Genomic DNA, 20583 nt, shown 5'->3' with positions numbered 1-20583 from the left:
GGATAGACAAACTTGAATCAGCCAAATATTTTGAACTACAAAATTATGTTAGACTTTTTGAAGTTTTTTCTTTAACAAATATTCTTGCAAACTGTAATGAGACTCTGTTGGCATTCAGACAAAATGCAAATCCATTTTCCTTTCCTTAAGAATAAATCATATTAACCATTCTGGGATTTATTTTGAATTATCAACCAAAAGATATTTATTTATTTATCTAATTTATCTAGCTGCCAAACTCACACATAGGTTCACAAAGATAAAGCAGCTTATCCAGATACCTGCAGTTCTGTGCAGATATTTGTGTGCCATATTCCTGTGAAACTTTTTGAAGTGAAGAGATATTCTTTTTTTAGTGAGACACCAAAAAATAAGACAAGTGCAGAAAATAGTAATGATGTTATAAAGCTTTGATTTTATTTGGGTCATAGTTTTACTTTTGTATTCATAAGATATTGTTGATCAGTGGTCTCATATAGATGTAAAAAATTAAATGAAACAGTGGCATTCTATTTGACAGGCATTTTCACATCATATCTAAGCATCTTTTAACAGTACTTTGAACAAAGCAACAAACATCTGTCACATCTGGCTCCTTTCCTCTTCCATCCTTTCCCTGGAGAAAGATTGTGGATACTGTATAGTATCATTCTCCTTGGTAGACTAAGCATCATTTTGACCAAATGTTGCTAGGTATGTGGCATGCTAGGTATGAATATCTCTCTCTCTCTCTCTCTCACTCTCTCTCTCTCTCTCTCTCTCTCTCTCTCTCTCTCCCTCTCTCTCTCTCTCTCTCTCTCTCACACACACACACACATTAACAGACATAGAGTTCTTTATTAAGAAAAGAAATGTTGAAAACTAAGCAAGAAAGGAATCCATTGGAGGAAGTTCAGACAGTGAGAGACTAACATTTAATTTCTTATATTGATTTATTGTGAAAAAGCCGTGTATTGATTGTGAAAACAAATATGTACTTGAATTGTGTGGACACATATGTACATACACCTAGACCCACACAGTGGGATAATCAGGTGAATTGGAAGGACAGCAATCTTCTTGTATAATAGCCCTCTGCCAGCTCATCCCTTTCATATATGAGAGAATGCAATTCCATTCTGTGCACCTATTATGACAAACAATCCAAGGACAGTGGTGGCTTTGGGATGTATGCTTTTTTAATGTACTTTTTTGTGTTTGTTACATTTAAATTAGGAATGTTGTATGCATTATTTTAAATGTAAGTGACAAGATATTTGATTCGCTTTGTTTTCATCTTTTTTAAACTAACATTAGTATACACATATCCATGTAAAGAACACCACTGAAAAATTCTGAATTATACTTATCAGCTTATATACTTCTTAGCTTAAAATTTAAACAAAAGATCTCACTCCATTGTTTAAAAGGAATGTACTTGTTTTTACAATTAATTCCTTAACATTCTCCCAATGATAGAGCAACCAGAAAAATAAAGCCCAGCATCAGTTTTAAAGTGGTGGCACAAATCCTTCAATATCTCCATTCCATGTGTCATCAGGCATGTGCATATTCTACAAACAAAAGTGGAAAAAGAAAGACAGAAAAGAATATTTGCATGCAAATTAAATTTAGTTAAAGACAATATAAAACAAACAATGTTGAATCTGAATAACAAAGAGAATGCTATGCTAAATGTATTATTTTCTGCATGTCTTCCATTATACAAAATTAATTTTCACTGAAAGAGAGCTTTTCTTTTAAAACAGTTTATTGTTCATCTATAACCTATCATCCATCTATATCTATCTATCTATCATCTATCTATCTATCTATCTATCTATCTATCTATCTATCTATCTATCTATCCAGTATCCAGTAAGAATGATTAATCAAATAGTAAGAGTGATTAATCAATGGAACAGCTTGCCTCCATGAGTTGTGGGTGCTCCATTGCTGGAGGTTTTCAGGAAAAGATTAGATAACCATTTGTCTGGGATATAAGGACTTTGCCTTGGGCAAGAGGTTGGACTAGAAAACTTCCAAGGTTCCCTCCAGTCCTATGATTCTATGAGTCTGTCCATCCATCCATCCATCCATCCATCCATCCATCCATCCATCCATCTATCTATCTATCTATCTATCTATCTATCTATCTATCTATCTATCTATCTATCTATCTATCTATCTTTCATCTATCTCTTCTCTCTCTCTCCTCTCTCTTATCTATCAATCATCCATCCATCCATCTATCTTCTATCACCTATCATCTATCCATCAAAGTTCAATTTAAATATACAGATATCTGCAGGAAGACAAGGGGGCAAATGGCAACATACACCTTGGGATGTCATCATGCAACAAATGCAACTTTTCCAATTTAAATAAAGGAGAATATATTCAGTTTGGAGTTGAATCTTTAGGTTCTTGTAGCTCTCTGAGCTTAGTTGCTTTCTTGAAAACATTTCATTGCCAGGCTGGGTAACATCACCAGTAAGAGGGAGAAGGGGATATTCTGGCTATTTATATATAGGACCTGGGTGGAGTTGCTTGTATCTCATGGAATATGGATGAATTAAACAAAGGCAATATAATAGGATTGAAATCACACAGAACCTTAAAATTACCAACCAGCATCTTGAATTAGTAACAAGTACAACTCTTACAGTAATGATATTGCTTGGGTGATTACTTCAACTATTTGAGATAGATGCTAAAGTCTAGACCAGCTGTTGCTTCCAGGTTGCCTCTATGTGCAGCATGTTGCATTAGAGCAATAACGACATGACCATGGTATGAGTGACTATGAGCAAAACCTCTGTTTCAGGAAAACATTCATAACAGGTTAATGAGATGGAGTTCTTTCTATCTTACACAGCTACCATCTGCTCCTTGAAGGCTCTGTCTAAAATAGTTTAATCCAATGAAACCTCCATCCATAATCAAAGATGGAGTATCACTGCTATTGGGTCTTGGTTGGTTTCTGAACCCATATCTACTCTGTCTTACTGGAATTGAGCCTGAACTTGTTATTTCTTCTTCAGACACTTACAGCATCCAGACACTGAGGTAGCAATTTCTCTGTATCTCCTGTTCAGTTCAGGTTTGAGATGTACCTTTAGCATACTGATGACACTTAATTCCATGCTGAAGAGAATGATTGGGCAGTGACAAGGGACAAATATTAATATCCTGTGATCACACTGCATCTGCTCCACACAAAAAAAGCAAATAAATAAAGGTATAGTAAGTATTCAGTCTTGTGCATCAGACCATTTAGGTCAGTTTAGTTGTCATGGTAGCTATAAACTTCTAAATTATCACCAAACCTACCACCAGGGAATTGAAGTAACCAGTGGTGGGATTCAAATTTTTTTACTACCGGTTTTGTGGCATGGCTTGGTGGGCGTGGCTTGGTGAGCGTGGCAGCGGAAGGATACTGTAAAATCTCCATTCCCTCTCCACTTCTGAGGAAAGGTTACTGCAACATCCCATTCCCTCCCCATCCCACTAACCTGCTTTCCAGCTCCGTTCTCCTGTGCAGGGCAACAAAAGAAGACCCAGCCAATCAGCTGGGATTCGGGAGGCAGAGAATATACGAGAGTGGAGCCAGTCAGAGGTGGTGTTTGCTGGTTCTCTGAACTACTTAAAATTTCCACTACTGGTTCTCCAGAACTGGTCAGAACCTGCTAAATACCACCTCTGGAAGTAATCTGGAACCATAACCTGAGGACCACTGTCACAGTTGAGAGATGAAATCCAAAGATTTGAGAAGTTATGCTGCCATGGAGCAAGAAGAATAGTACAAAAGTATCGGTCCCCACTTGATCTAGGAGAGTAAGATTTACAGCACTTCTTTCCAATATCTACACGAATATAGAAGCAATATTTTCCCAGGGATCCTAGTAACTTTTAGATTCTGCCATATGTTTATCAAAACAACATCTGGAACTTTATGGATTCATGGGCATCCATGGGGGGGGCAGTGATGAAATTTGATCATGTCATGCAAACAATGTGGATTATACATATCTGGAAAATATTTTCAATAATTCAGTACACCATTCTGTGAATTTCTGTGGACTTTGCAAATTTCAACTGCATTTTTTTTGATAAAGATGTGATTGTCTGTTAAAGAGAGTGACTTCCCTATGCTGAATTTTGAATTGTATCATCATCATCATCATCATCATCATCATCATCATCATCATCATCATTCTTGATTAGTATCAAATTCTGAATGGCTTTGTTTAGTATGTATTATTCTTTCCAGGACTTTTTGGAATATTTTTATGGCATATTTGGATAGATCTTGGAATTTTGCTTTGTATCAATTACTGGCTGATAAGTTCTTATAATTTCCTACATTTGAGGATAAATATAATTTGTCTATTGCTGCCCAATGACAGGAATTTCTGTTGATACCTCAACTTTGATAAGTTGCATTTTCAGATGCCTAAATTATTGGAAGTGGCAAAAATTAGACCTTACCCTTATCAAAACTCAATCTGATATACAAATTTTAAATGCATGAATGGAACAATCAGGAGATCTGTTTTCCCCCTGTAAACTACAGGACATTGTTGTGGTAGTCTGTATTAAAAACCTCAGTGGATCTTAGACTAATTAATACATTCTGGGAAGAAGTTATTTCACATTTTAATTTAACTTGAGGCAAATTTCACATGTGATGTTTTTGTGATTTAGGAACAAATTGATTACAGAGGTAGATTAGACATGGAGAATTATAAAGAAACCTGGTGAAACTATTTTTAAAGTTTATATCTGTGCTCGTATGAGAAGCCCATTTTTTCTGCTCTGTTTAATTAAATAAACAGTCTGGATTCTTAATTGCAATGTTGTTTTTGGTAGCACAATCTGACTAAGTAAAATGGAGAAATTATCAGAAATTATGTTGATCAGATTATAAAAAGGCAATGAGAGATTTTGAATTACTAGCTTGGTTATATTACTCACAGGAAGATAGATATAAATCTTTTATGCAAAGTGGACTGTTCTGATGGTCATCTTTACACAGTTGAAAATGTTGTTCTTCTGGACTAGTGCCCAAATAAAACAAAAGTTGGATTTCATTGGACCCTGAGCCCTTTGGACTAGGGGAAAGCCAAAATCTGAACTGATGAAGAAGAAGAAAAGGACATAATCTATCCATCATAATTCTACTTTTGTCCTGTGGTTTGATATAAATGAATGGTTTGGCTCATAAAAAAAAAATCTAAGTTTTTCTACAGTGTGATGAATACACATTTCCACTGTGGTTTAATGTTACACTTGAATTAGTTCAGAGTGGCTTATTCCTGTTCTACAAACCATGATTAATAAAAAAAGTTAGCTTAGTGCAATGTATAAATTCAACATCTCCATTGATGGTGCACATATGCTTTTGTTAAAACATCAATTTTACTGTCACAAGTTGGTATTACTACTGTGGAAGAAGAATATTGACATTTGCTATCCTAAAATGCAAATAATAAACCTCTCACACTTTAGGCAATTTGGTTAAAGGGAGCACGACAAACGATGACTTAGGAAAACTGAATATCAACATCATTGGTGTTTTATTAACCAGAAGCAGGAACCCAATAGGTATCTTATTATATATATATATAAAATTCTGATTATAATGGCTATGTTGCCTTCTCTTTCACTGCTACAAGCTTCAGCACCAGTTCTCTGTCTCATTATCCTTCATGTTTTTCATAAGGTTCTGTTTTGGAACTCTTCTGCAAATGGCCCTGCAGTGCAATGATTGTGTTCTTAATAATTTCAAAGATGTGGATGGTTTCCCCCCCCTCAGTATTTGACCTATTTTGCCACTCATGCATTATACATACTGGGGAAAGCTGTACTCATAAGGCAGAGTCATTAGAGTTTAAAGAGATTCACTCGACTTCTCTTCCTCCTCCTCTTTTTTTCTGTGCAAAATCTAGCATTTAAAACTGACTGAATCAGTTCTTTTTTTTCCCCCAGTTCCCTTTTTATGTCTTCATGTAATTTTCCCTATGCTATTCTTGGAAGCTTAGTATTTTAAACAAAAAAAATGGAAGAGATAGTAGCAATTATCTTTTGTAAGGACATGCATATAATGAAGGCTGCAATCAGAATCACATGGTCTAGGAAGAAAAGCCCATTGACAAGAGGGGGATTTACTTCTGAGTAAACATTCCTAGAATTGTAGTGTAAAAAAACCAAGTGAGACATTTATCAGGGTTGGTTTCTTGGATGAATTGCATGGCAGAAGTAGGAATGCCAACACTCTTCAGACCAGGTGTACAACAATAAAAATTGTACAAGAAAGTTATTTAGTACATTTCATCTGGTTTTCTTCATAATATCTTAACTTACTGTAGTTTATCAAAATTTGTCAAAAAACCTCCTACCTTATGCTTTCCTTTAAATCACAGGTGTCAAACTCTTGGTGTCACGTTGCCATCATGTGACATTTCATGAAGTCTTTTCCCTTTGCAAAGCTGAGGTGGGCGTGGTCTGCGCGTGACACATCTATTGTGATTCACCGGCAGCCGGTGCAGATGGCAGAGGTATTGGACAGTGAGGACGAAAGGGAGCACCAGTCAGGGAGTCTGGTAAGGACTTGGATAAGGGTCCTGCATCCAATGCAGGGATGGGGCCAGGACCATATGAGAGTGGGGTGCCGCCTTTGGAGTCTTTGGAGTCTGGCAGCAGTGAAGCAGAGGACCTGGGGAGCCTGTTCCCAGTGTATGTGCACACAGAGGTGCTAGAAGGTGAGAGCAGCTGAAGAAGGAGGAGAGACTCGGGAGTAAAGCTCCCATCAGGAATAAAAGTCAGCCCTCAGTGACATGTTCTTTGCAGGAAGCAAAGAAGTTCATTAGATTCTGATTCCCCATTGAACCCCTGCAAACTGGTTTGTCTTTGCTGGAATTTCTGTCAGTTTATATTCTAAGTAATTGGACTTCTGTTTTTTGGCAGCCTTCTACAACCCTGAAAGGCGTGAGCTTATCTCAGAGAATAGTGTCTAGTGAGTTTTGGCTGGGAATGGGAGAAACTCCCAGCGTTGCATTAAAATAAGTTTGATTTTACATTCAGTTCCTTAATTTGGATGAAGCCTGGGTCAGAACAACTTCTGGCCTGCAGGCCGCCAGTTTGACACCCCTGCTTTAAATGGAAATAGCCACTATATAGTAGACCAGGGCTGTCAAACTCCTGGCCAGTGGGCCAGATGCGTCACATGCTGGCCACACCCACACACGGTTTAGCAAAGAGGAAAAAAAATCCCGATACGTCATGTGATGCCGCTATGACGAGGTGAGTTTGACATCCTTGCAGTAGACTCTATCCGAACACTGTAGTAATAGCCTATGAAAATCTGTATTATTTCTTTTTCTCTTAAGTTTGAATGAATCAGCATATATTTGTGTGTTTACTATAAAAAAAATTGCATGTTTAAATATTTGAGACTAAATATGTTAAAATGGCTTGTATTAGGGAAATAAAAACACAAAGTAGTGTACAAAATTGTAGTTTAGGGAAAAAATACATGTAGTAATGCACAGCAATATTCTTTAATTATTTCAGTAAAACAAATAAAGCAAAATGTTAGAATCAAATAAATACATTCAACACTCACCTAAAATTTAGAAAGGTCAACAGTTCAGTGGTTCGAATTTCTAGCACCGCATAATGGAGTGAATTTTCATTACCTGTCCCAGCTTCTGCCAACCTAGCAGTTCAAAAACATGTAAAAATGCAAGTGGAAAAATAGGGACCACTTTGGTGGGAAGGTAACAGCGTTCCGTGTGCCTTCGGTGTTTAGTCATGCCAGCCACATGACTATGGAGATGTCTTTGGACAGTGCTGGCTCTTTGGCTTTGTAATGGAGATGAGCACCACCCCTTAGATCTGGAAATGACTAGCATGTATGTGCAAGGGGAACCTTTACTTATACATATAAAACTGACTTTCTTCTCTTTCCAACACATAGGTACATCTACTGCTGGCTTTCAAGTACATTATCATTACTATTGCTGTAGCCCCAGAACTAGGGATAGGGATGGAGATTAAGGATGGTTTGCAAGTTTTAGGTGCCAACAATTTTTACTATCAGATTTCTTTTCCCTTAGCAGGAGGAGAAGGACAGAGAAGTAATAGGATCCTGCCAAGAAAATCTGTATCTTACTTTAAGAAGTCAAGAAGAATTATAGCCCTTAGCTTCTTAAATCACAGACAAGAATGTATTTCACTCTGGAATGGAGACCATGAAGTCTTGACGTTCTTGAGTTTACACCTGTGTAGTATACATTCTTTAGGGAAGACAAGTCAAGGGGTGTTACATGCCCACAAAGAAAGCTCTTGCATTTCCATTGCCAAGCGAGTTTTGTCTCAGGCATATAAATCTGGGACCAGGGATGTGGGCTGCCTGAGGCAAAGGGAAAATTAGCACTTGTTTGCCCATTGAAGTCACCCAAGGCTAGAAAACTAGTTTTAGCATTGAGAGTGTAACAGTTTCCAGTATCTTTCATGCAGCAAAAATGCAACTGTAAAAATTAATTAAGTAATAATAAACAACATGCCTCTCTTTAATGACCACCCAAAACTCATTCCTCAAGGCAGTTGCCTGACTGCTTATTAATTTGTCCTCCCCTGTCTAGAGGCCAGAAGAGAGATATAATATTTAACCTATCAGGGTTAAATATCTCATAAATACAAATATCTCACAAATACAATATGATCATTAACTTTTGTAATGATTTTAGTGAGTAAATTTATATATAATTATGAATATCAGATCACTAGCTATAAAAATTTACTTACAGGGAAATATTTCGCAATCTCAGGACATTAGAAAGAATTGCAGTATTTTTAAGCACAATTTCTAAAATTAATAAATACAAATGTCCTGACATTTTAACGACCTTTTTTGCCATAGATGGTAAGCGAATCACTGCAGTTGTTAAGCTAGTAACACCACTGTTAAGTGAATCTGGTTTTCCCATTGACTCTGCTTGTCAGAAGGTCACAAAAGGCAGATCACAAGACATTGCAACCATCATAAATATGAGCCAGTTGCATTTTGATCTCATGACCATGGAGACACCGCAATGGTCATAAATGTGAAAAATGGTCATAAGTCTTTTTTTTCCAATGCCATTGTAACTTTGAACAGCCATTAAATGAACTCTTGTAAGTTCAGGACTATCTGTAGTTGAGTTCACTGACACTATCATATTCATTGATCTCTGATACTTCGGAGCAGTGGTAGGATTCAAATATTTTTACCACCGGTTCAGTGGGCATGGCTTGGTGAGCATGCTTTGCGCATGTGCACATACTTTGTGTGCATGTGTGTGCCAAACACACATTTTGTGCAGGTGCAGAGGCGTTTGTGAGGTGCAGAGGTGTTCTAACTCACTACCTGCAAGTCTGCACAATCCCGGTTGCTTAGGCAGCTGCCGCGCAGCACTCTTCTGTGCCATGCAAAGCCGCTGCGCTTCAAATTCAGAGGTTAAAGGTGAATATGGGAGCCTGGGTGGATGGGTGGGCCCAACAGCAGAGCGGTGTAGAGAACCGGTTCAGCCTCTGCTGCTCATCGCTGCTACCGGCCCTGCAGAACCGGGACAAACCGGTAGAATAACACCACTGCTTCGGACCTATCCAGGATAATGCTAACCTCTTTATACTCTTTGACTGCCATTCACCAAAACAGCTTGTAATAATATAATCATCACATTAGTTATAGATTTGTCTCCTACCACTCTATGAAGGAAAAATAATTCCTGATCAGGATAGATTATAAGATGCTCCATCATTTGACTCATGCAAACGGGGCACAAGATACGGTACTTTCAGTTTTGTCTCTTAGACACGGTTTCTCCCTGAATACACACTTCTCCCCCATTTTTTTAAAAAAACAAATGATTTGTTGTTGTTAGTAAATTCTCTACATTATGTGTTCTTGTCAGAAGGAATCACAACTCTTTTCTGTGGAAATATTTGAACCAATTTGCCACATCTTCATCATTGGTGGTATTCAGCAGATTGTGACCAGTTCTGGACAACTGGTAGCGGAAATTTTGAGTAGTTCAGGGAACCGGCAAATCCCACCTCTGACTGGAGATTTTACAGTATCTTTCCCCTGCCACGCCCACTAAACCATGTCCACAGAACTGGTAGTAAATTTTTTTGAATCCCACCACTGATCTTTATGTACCTAAAGGAAGGCAGAAAATATTCAATAGCAGATTTGTGGTCTCTTTTTTAATGTGGGCAGTGATTGTTCGGCCATTTTCTGACACCAATTTTTAATGAAAAACTGCAGCTTTTTAATTTTAAAATTGATCCTCTTGCACAGCTGCACAGTTGTGAATGCATTTTTTTTTAACTTAGAAAGAAAGAACCTGAAATAGGCTCTCATTTCCTTTCCAATATGCTTGCGGTTTGTGACATCTCCCCACTATAAAAATAAATGATTAAAAACATTCTTCTTTTCAAACTCTTCCTTTTCTCCTTTGGCTGTCTTGACACAGCATTCTTAAACATGCCAAATAAAGGACAACAGCTGCATTTGCATAACATACTTAACTTGGTTAGTATTGCATTGTGGTTGTGGTGGCTTTCTGTGTAGTCTATGAAATGGAGTTGTGTGAACTCACACCATTTCATAGACCTTGTGGGCTGCGCGACTCCAGAAAAAGCTAAATTTGTAAATGAACTTACACAAATGGTAGAAACATTATATACACTGCATGGCACTAATTGAATTAAAAGGGCAGTGGATACTACAGTGTATTCCCTAACTTATGATACATAGCAAAAAGTGATGAAAAGAAATTGAGTTGTGTAACATTAGCGTTAATGTTTGTTTGCTTTTTGAAATTATATAGGGAACTAGAGAAAATGGTTCCATTTATCAACAAGTAATGAAGGAATATCACATTTGCTTTCTTTTTCTTTTTTTATCTCCCTAGTTCTGTTTGTATATATTGGCTAAAGCTTGGTAGCAGAAAATTTAAATAGGGAAGTGAATAAAGAGCAATTTCTTTCTGAGTGCTGTTGCTGGTTATTTCCCTAGTGGAGATTCAGAAAGTCCATAACTGAAAGAAGTAGCAGTTCATTGCTTTCTTGCCTTATGGATAGTTTCTTGATTGATAGATAAGTGTGTTTTCAGTAATTAGATACAGCAAGCAGAAAGTCTATGCAGAGACTAGCTATAATACTTCAAGGTATTATTAGATAGATAGACAGACAGACAGATAGGTGTTTGCTTGTGTGTGTTCTCAAAGTGAATAGATGGGTCATTGATAAATATGTTGTATTATGCTTTTTAATTGGACAATCATATCCTTTAAGATCAGGGTGTCAGATTTGTGGGCCGCGGGCTGCATGCATCACATGCTGGCCCCGCCCCCACCCGGTTTACATCATGATGACACAAGTTTGACACCCCTGCATTAGATGAATTTATGAAGAAGATTCTGGTGGCCCTCACAGGTATTCACAAATGTATAATAGAAATTTAAGACCTTCCATACCTGGAGTGAGGAGACTGGCAATCATAGGTGTTGTCAAAGATATTTTGATTGATGAGAAAATCTTCCTGAGCAATTCTGAAAAAACCACCCAAAATCCAAAAATAAATACAAACGATACTATAGATAAGTCAAATAAGTAGCACTATACTTCTTTTGTAATAGTTACAGCTTTGAGGCAAGATGGATTATAAAACTTGCTCAGGACATTGTATCACAAGTGGTTTGTATGTCCTAATTAAAAATAATCTTGTTGTCAAGTTTATGAAGTAGGGAAGAGAACCTTTCCTCAGAAATAACAAACAGAAATAAATGAACCAATATCCTGTTGCATTCAGGCTAAATTTATATTTAACTCCGTAGGAATTTCAGTATTACGACTGACATTGTTATCCCATCAGTAGCATAGATCTTATCCACATATGCTGTTCCATAATGAGCATGGCAGAAATTTATACATATTCAGAAATGAGTTTTCTGCTGATGTTTTATTATTTCAGTTCCTGCAAATGTAGCCACGATCCACTTTGAGATAAAGCTTTTAATTTCTTGATCAAGGATAATTTGAATGTTGGCCATTTCCTGATTAGTAGCTAAAAGTGTCTTCAGAATATCACCAGCCATTGTTGAAATGACAGAAAGCATGTCATTAGAATTGTTATTTTGACCCAATGATGGTTGGGTGATTAATCACTAGCCATAAAATGACCTTACACACAGCATTGATTAGTTTGCCTTGTGTTAAACAACTACCCTCTATTTCCAGGAGAAGTCAAAATTGCAAACAGGTGGGAAAGGAAAGATAAAATACATCTCTTTTTCCTTTGCTCCCAAAAATTTTAATCCAACAATCACCATCATTTAATTCAATGACGCTGGTAACTATCTGCTTATTACTCTCCTCATGCCCCAAACTTACTTTGAAGCTTGGTACTTGGGACAATAAATGAGAGGAAATATGGAAAAGTACCTGGATTTATGGCAATCTTTCTGGCACACATTCTCATTTCCAGTTATATTTTCATGAAGCTTTTGGATACTTGGAAACAATATCAATCCTTGAATTTGCTGAATTCATTTTTTCCCTGGGATCAGTAAGAATATGGTGGAACATTTTTATTTTCAACCTTAGATGGATCCTAAAAGGCTCCAGGCTTTCCATTGATAGATGCTATTGAAAACCTCCTTCATTTATTGAATTAAAGTTTGAGACAATTACATTGCAACATAGACAAGTAACTGACCAACACAATGAACAGTAAAAGCATTGATTGGTTGTCCCACTAAGAATGATAAAGTAAATCTCCAAAATCCCTTTCTCTTAATGGACTGCTTAATTCTTCCAATAAATACTGTCTTGTCTGTTGGTAATTTGTTTGGCAGATCTATATGATACTTTAAAAAGAAAGAACAAAATCAGAAAAGGGACTATTTCATTGTGTATAGTTGTGGCTTAAACTTTCCTACCCTCCATGGGAGAAGAATATTCCTATGCTGATGCTTCTTGTCCCCTAAAATTTCCACAACTACAGTGGGGAACTATGAAATAAAATATTTTAATTTTCATATTTTGATTTTTTCTGCTCAGACATTTGAAGTTGTTGGGTTTTTTGGGCCATACTGAGAGAATGGTATGGAGTGCCATATTTTTTTGCTTATTAAAAGCTGAGTTTGGAGGGAAAGGAATTAAGGGAGAATGAAAGGTCAATGATTTAAATTCTACTTCACTGAATTCAGGTGTTTGAATAGATATACTTGGTAGAAAGGTTATGTGAAGCAGGGGTTGGCAACTTGAATTCAACTTGTCCTAACGTTTGTAATCAAATAAAATACAATTGTATGGTGGCTGGGAAGTTTGTATGCCAAAAGTATCCAAAACCTTCTCTTCATTTCAAAGCCTTTCAACCTTCTGCATATTTTGGGGACCATAACTGGTGCTGAATGTTGAGTTTGCCTTTGGTCCTTTCAAAATCCAGGGACATTAGTTGTGACAATCACTATAGTGTCTTGGTGATAAATATGCTTCACATTAGAAAGTTTAAAGTGCTAGCCCTACTACTTCACACTGTCAGAGGTGTAAGGAAGCAGCTTTAGGAAATGTACGGAAAGAATAAGGCTTGAACTGAGATGACACAAGCTAGAGACCTGTTTGTGTTTTGTCCCAAAGAGTCCAATAGAACATTGGCGTCTGATTTTAGTCTGTATTATCTTAATTCACACATTTTAAAAGATTACTATCTACATTGCTTCAAGCATTCAATATTATATGTAATCAATAACTCCAGTGACCTTCACTGTAAAGGATAAAATGCACAGGATAAAATACAAAGTGGCCCAGAGGAGGCAAATGGCTTCTGATGGTTGAAAATCCTCTATTTTTGTGGGGTTTTGCCATAATATGTAGAACACAGAAGAAAATACCAAAGGGAAACTACAAAATTACTTGGTTGTCTCTGCTTATCAATTGGAATGTATATATCAAACATGCATTACAATGAATACATGTAATGTATACATAAAGGAATAAACATTCCCTGTTGAATGCTTGGAAATTTGCAGAAGGGATATTAATCAACATTGACCACAGTGGGAATATGCAAAGCCAAAGAAAACATAAAGAAAAACAAACGTTTGTTTTCTTGACACGAAATGGTGGGGGGTGGGAAGGAAATAGAGCTTCTGAAAAAAATCTATTTTTAATATCTAGCAGTAGAATTGTTACTCCTTCATCTAGTTGATCTTCATGGTAAGCTGTATGATTCTAGTAATATATAGCATTTAAATTAACCCTGTAAAATTCTAAGAAGATTTTGTTTTGTTTCAAGTTGTCATAGTACTTTTATTTTTCCCAGCCTCAACTGATTCATTTTTATGGCCCATGGTATTTTTTTATTATTATTAACCATCTCCAAATCCATAATATAAAGGTCTTTCTTGCTCTTTCAATGCCCAAATTACAGAGTTGTATATATCAGCACTGAAAAGACAATTGCTGTAACTATTCTTTGTTATCAGAAGTATAATTATCCTGCATAATCTTATCTATATTTGACACGGTTCCCTCCATCATTAATGTTTTTGATCAATGTTTTATTTTTGGACCATTTTTTCTCAATTAATAAAGGAACAAGTCTAATGTTTTTGACTCATTTATTTAACTGGGCTCTATTTATCTAGTTTTAGGATTTGTGCAGAGGACAAGTCATGTTTTAGACCATATTTAGGCAGAAATATTGAAAGTTCAAAAGGGTTTACAAACTTTTAAGGGCTACTAGCCCTTTTAAGGGCTAAATATCTCTTGTGCAGCTTTAAACCAGTCAATGGATTTAACTTCTGGGCCTGATGATTTTTGCTCAGAGATCTTACTTTCTAGCATAGCTGGTTTTTGAATACAATGTCCCTCTAAATTTTTTCTGTCATTCTATAATCCTGTTTATAAAGGAGTTCCCTATAGTCTTCCTATTTTTTATCCCCATTTCCCTCTATTTAGTCTTTTCCATGATCATTCTTGAATAGTCCTAGTCAAAGTGTAGTAAAGTTTCCTGGGATTTCTTTGATGTTCTTAAAACATCTTATTTTTCTTTGTCTTATCACTGTCCTCCCTTTGTTAACATTCTCAATTTAGATACCTTTTGGTAGCCTTTCTTGCTTAAATGTTTAAAGTCTGCATTCAGTTATTGTACATTCTTTCTATTCACTCCCTGCCTTTCCATGGCTATTATGACAGCTTGTTCTGAAAGCTTGTTCTTAAAGATCTTTTCTTCTTTAAATTCTGGGAATATTTTGTTCTACGTCAGTTTTCACAGTGTTCCTTGCTTCTCCTCATAGTTTCTCAGATTCTCTTTTGCATAAGTTAAGCATAAGTAATGTGTTCTTTCTATTCTGACTATGTGTCCTACAGGTCAAATATTACTCTCTTGAATTGTTGAAGTTTAACCTGTCTATGCTGCCTGAACTTCACAGTCACATCTTATCAACAACCTCTGGACCTCTGGAAAATTCTTTCTGCAGGCACTTTAAACTTTTTCTGTCTCCTGCAGTTCAGTTGCTACCTGCAACATGTCTAGAATAAGATTTACTTAAACTCCACATTTCTCCGCACTTTTGAGTCTTATTGTTGCAAAGTTTGTTTTCCATTTATGCTTACTGGTAGAAGTTGCCCTGGTGTCTATTTCATGTTGATTTCCCCCGCTTTAAATAAAACCTCATTCCCAAAGTTTAGAAAAACATATCCAAAATAAATCCAGGTAGTGGGTTTCAATTATTTTGCCATTTAATTGTTTGCTACTAACCTCCAACACACCCCCTGCATGAATTACCTACTCTTGTCTCTTATGACCAATAAGAGGCAGCACCAATAGTGTGTCCTATAACAAGGAGTCAAACTTGATTTCTTTTTTAAAAAAATAAGTTATTTATTCAAAGTTTATGAAATTAAAAACATATACTCACATTTTACAGCGTTGTCTAAGCAGTAGATACAATTGTACTTTTCTTCTGATAGCGTGTTATACATTGTCATAATAACTCCTTTGTCATTTTAAACTCTATATATGCATACATATAGTTTATTTACACATTTATTTACACATCACCCTTATTTTTCCAAAATGTTACCAGATCATCAGATATCACCTTTTCTTTATCCAGTCAAACTTGATTTCATTGAGGGCTGCATCAGAGTTTTGTTTGACTTGTGGGGCCAGGATAGACATGGCTAGGGTGGGCCTGGCCAGGGTGGGATGTCACTCACATTGGGGGTACCTGTGGTGGCCAAGTGCTGAGGCAGGACTTCCCTCAGATCCTCCCTCACTCTCATTATAATCTCCTTCCTTCCTTCCTTCCTTCCTTCCTTCCTTCCTTCCTTCCTTCCTTCCTTCCTTCCTTCCTTCCTTCCTTCCTTCCAGGGGTGGGATTCTATCAGTTCGCACCTATTCATTAGAACTGGTTGTTAACATTCTAAGCAGTTCGGAAAACTGGTTGTTAGAAGAAATTACTGGCCTAATCCTGTAAGGAAGGCAGGAAGGAACATTCTGGTGTTGCTTACAGAAACTGCCTCTCCATTAACCCTTATTACATTCTTGGCAGGACTAGACTTCTTGTCTCAGGAACTTCTCTGGAGTTTTTTTTCCCCTCCTTTGCTGGTACTTTGCTTGTGTGTAGTGACCATTCAAAGTTACAATGGCACTGAAAAAAGTGACTTATGACCATTTTTCACACTTAACGACTGTTGCAGCATCCCCACAGTCATGAGAGGCCAGGCGAGGAGATGCGTGCCTCGATGTGAGTGATATCGAGTTGGCCACACCCAGCCAATAACATGACCACCAAGCCATGTCGACCCAGTCACATGACCACCAAGCCACACCCACCACCTAAGCCATGCCTACAGAACCAGTTGTTAAAAATTTGAATCCCATCCTTCCTTCCTTCCTTCCTTCCTTCCTTCCTTCCTTCCTTCCTTCCTTCCTTCCTTCCTCCCTCCCTCCCTCCCTCCCTCCCTCCCTCCCTCCCTCCCTCCCTTCTTTTTCCTTTCCTCTTCATTTTCCTTTCTTCTTCCTTCTCCCCAGAAGAAATAACCACAGGGGCCATTGTGGCTGAAAACAGGGAGCTCCGTTTTTGCTGGCAGAGGCACTTTGGGCCAGTCCTTTGCCATTTCCAGGGCAGCCCCGTGGGCCAGATCTGGCCCGCAGGTCTTGAGTTTGACATCCCTGTCCTATAATATACAGAGGATCTTGACTTACAAGCACAATTGAGCTCAACATTTCTGTTGCTGAGACATTTGTTAGGTGAATTTTGCCTCATTTTACAATCTTTCTTGCCACAGTTGTTAAGCAAATCATGCAGTTGTTTAGTAAGTCTGGCTTCCCCATTGTCTTTGTTTGTCAGAAGGTCACAAAAAGTGATCCTATGACCCTGGACACTAGAACTGTCGGAAATACGAGTTAGTTGCCAAGCACCTGAATTTTGATCACATGACCATAGGGATGCTACAACCGTCATAAGAGTGAAAAATAGTCATAAGTCACTTTTTCCAGTCCTTTTGTAACTCTGAGCGATTGGAGGACTACCTGTATATCTGGAAATACAGGCTGCCTGGCTTAGATTATATCTTCTTCCTGGTAAATAGTTGATTGATACATGAGATTATTTATTACCCAAGAATCTGTAAATAAGAAAATCAGATTAATTTGCCGCAGTCCAAGCAGTGCATTTTATACATCTGTAGGATTTGAATCAGATTCAAAGTTGTCAGTTTCTGATATTTCTGCACCAGATAATGTTGACTAAAATAGTATGTTTTACATACTGATTCCCTCATTCAAACACATCCCAAGCTTAGCAATGTCAATGGCTGGTTTAACTTTACTTTTTTTTAAAAAAAAATTTGGGGGATAAAACAGGAAACACCTCCCACACTTGGAGAATCAGAACTATAAAAAGCAACTGCATCCTCCACACAGTATATTTTGTAAGAAGATTTACCTAGTGACCATGTTTTGGAAATGCTGACTTTTTTTTTTTTCCAAACACTGGGAAAAGATTTTTAAAAACAGTTACAGGCGAAACATTATTTTGTTTGCTCAAACTGGAAAAGCAGTAAATATATCCAAGAACTTGAGAGTAAAGTTAGAGTTGATTCACTCTGATAAAGAAATATAAAAAATATATTTCTTTTGTTATCCAATTATTTAAAATCATAAAAATAAAATAAAAATAACCATAGTATTATAATCAAACTCTCAATTTCACTTCTGTCATGTCTCAAATAATGAAAATTTTAGCAAAATTTCAGTGTGTAATTTTTGTGTGTGCCTTTGAGTCAGTTTTGACTCCTGGTAATTGCATTGGTCTGGTCCTTGCAATTTTCTTGGCAAGGATTTTCAGACATTTGTCCTTGCCTGCTTCCTAGGGCTGAGAGAGAAGGACTTGCCCAAAGTCTCCCAGCTGGCTTTGTGCTAAGGCAGGATTAGAACTCATGATCTTTTGGTTTTGAGCCTGGTGCCTTAACCACTACCCCAAACTGGATCATAAAGCATCATAAATTGCTTACAATTATTTCCCATCTGGGAACTCAGAATGCAGACAAAATATGGGACATCCCCAAACAAAACTTACAGTTGACATAAATGTACATACTGTATTATACCAGAAGCTGTCATGTTTAATGGTCCTGCTATATAAAGACTTTGTTGCATAAGATGTCTTGGAAACCTATTCTTCTTCTCCCTACCCAGTCATGTTTCCTTTCCCCATCCTGTCTTCTATGCAGAAGTCAGATTCTCCATGTATTTGATATCTTGTCTAGCTCTTTGGATACATCACTCTGCTGTAGGAGAAACTTGGACAATTGCTTGCTTAGCTTGTCTCTCTGCATGGATTTCTCTTGCCATTCCACCTCTGATTGTTTGCTTGTTTATTTATGTCAGAAGCATCACAATTAAAATAAGGCATACTATATTACATAAAATATAAAATATTCGATTAGAATATGTACAAATTAAACAGATATTTTCTACAAATTAGCAACATTGTGTTTTGTCATGCTGCCATGAGGTCTTGAAATGTACATTGATTGGGACACAAACAGCAGGTATACATACATGTTGTTTTAGTATGTCAAGAATCATTGATTCAAACATCTCAAAATCAAGCTCAAAGAGAGAAAGAAATCATCCTCTCAGATTGTTGGGGAAAGGAACTACTAACATTCCTGAGCTGTTCTGTTCTCCTCTGCTGGCTAATATGACCCTGAACTAAGTTAGCAAAATATTCTAAAAGCACAAGAAATGGTAGGAAGTTCTTAAATGATCAGATGTTAAAAACCATGTAGCTTTGCCTTACAGGATGTTATATGATAGAAAATGGTTCAAAAGTTCACTAGAGATGTCATATGAAAGGATTAAGGGGAATCATTGCATTTTCATGAAATGAAATTGCTATGACAAAATCATATTTCACTGTGCTCTCTAGTCAATTTTGTTAGCAGCTGGTTTAATCTTCAGTACAAATACAAACTGCTGTTAATTAGTTTATGCCCTATGTTTGACCCTCTTTAAAGTTTCCTTGAACTGAGTAAGGGATTTTTTAAAAAAATTATAAATGCTGGCTTTGAGAAAAAATGTATCCTTCTTTTACAGTACAACACTTTCTATAATGACAGACATAAAACTCCTATTAAGATTCTTAGGGAGAATGCTACATGTATTAGCATTCGGAGATTTCTTACACAACATTTTAACAAGTGATAATTTCCCACAGTGCCTATAACCACTTGATAAGCTAGTCATACATATTATTTGATTACTGGTGAGCAAAATGTTAATAATTGTCTTCATTTGCTCACAAACACAGAAATCTGGGAATACGAAGAATCCCATCAATGGACAGAGCAATGTATTCTAATTTATAAAGTGGCTTTAAACTGTTATGGAAAGGAAAAGCAAAAGAAAGTGTGCTGGCCATAAGGAGAAAGAAATCATATAAATTTCCAAAGCCTTAAACTGCTGCTGGTAAATATCAAGTCTGTAATAAGACCAAGATCAGCCTTGATTTAATTGTAGATGAGCAAATAGACCTCACATGCACTGCAAAAGCATGTGGCTTTCTCAGAGATTTGCCCTTTTGGATTTCAAGTTCTTAGAAGGCTTAACTTTATGGATCTAGAATGGTTGTCAGAATTCCTGTATTGGTAACCCAGAATTGATAACCCACAAGTGACATAATATGAATGCTCATGTTTTTAATTGGACAATATGGCTAGATAGTCATGAATCCACCATCATGCTGCTCAAAAGGATGCCTTTTTGAGCTCCTGGACTTGTCTACTAACTGCTTTTGCAGAACAACTACATGTGCTGTAACTTTTCAATCTTCAGATCTTGGAAGTGGGTTTTAGAAGACTCAGGAATTAAACACAATATATGATTGTACATGTGATTTTGAGGGGGGTGGAAGGGAAAAGGAAAGGCTGGCCAGAATGGAAAGAAGACAAAAATGTAAATAAGAAACGTGAATAAGAAATCCGGGGCACCTAGAAATCCTAATGCCTTCACTTGAAAGCTTAGGAGTGGTGGCG

General features: G+C 36.9%; 1 long non-coding RNA gene across 1 annotated transcript in view; it reads right to left on the bottom strand.

Annotated features, from left to right (window-relative positions):
- Positions 1–470: 470 nt before the first annotated feature.
- Positions 471–20583, bottom strand: part of LOC148127711 (uncharacterized) — a 168280-nt gene continuing 148167 nt past the window's right edge. Inside the window, exons 2-4 of the long non-coding RNA XR_015744871.1 lie at positions 11508–11582; positions 3032–3188; positions 471–1553 (exon numbers count right to left, since the gene is read on the bottom strand). This is a non-coding gene — a long non-coding RNA (uncharacterized LOC148127711). The remainder of the gene's footprint in view (positions 1554–3031; positions 3189–11507; positions 11583–20583) is intronic.

Source organism: Pseudonaja textilis, chromosome 1 (genome assembly GCF_049901715.1).
Source record: "Pseudonaja textilis isolate UNSWEBS1 chromosome 1, rPseTex1.2, whole genome shotgun sequence".
Lineage (NCBI taxonomy): Eukaryota > Metazoa > Chordata > Lepidosauria > Squamata > Elapidae > Pseudonaja > Pseudonaja textilis.
Note: the sequence above shows the minus strand (reverse complement) of the source record. Positions and strands in the feature narration are given on the sequence as shown.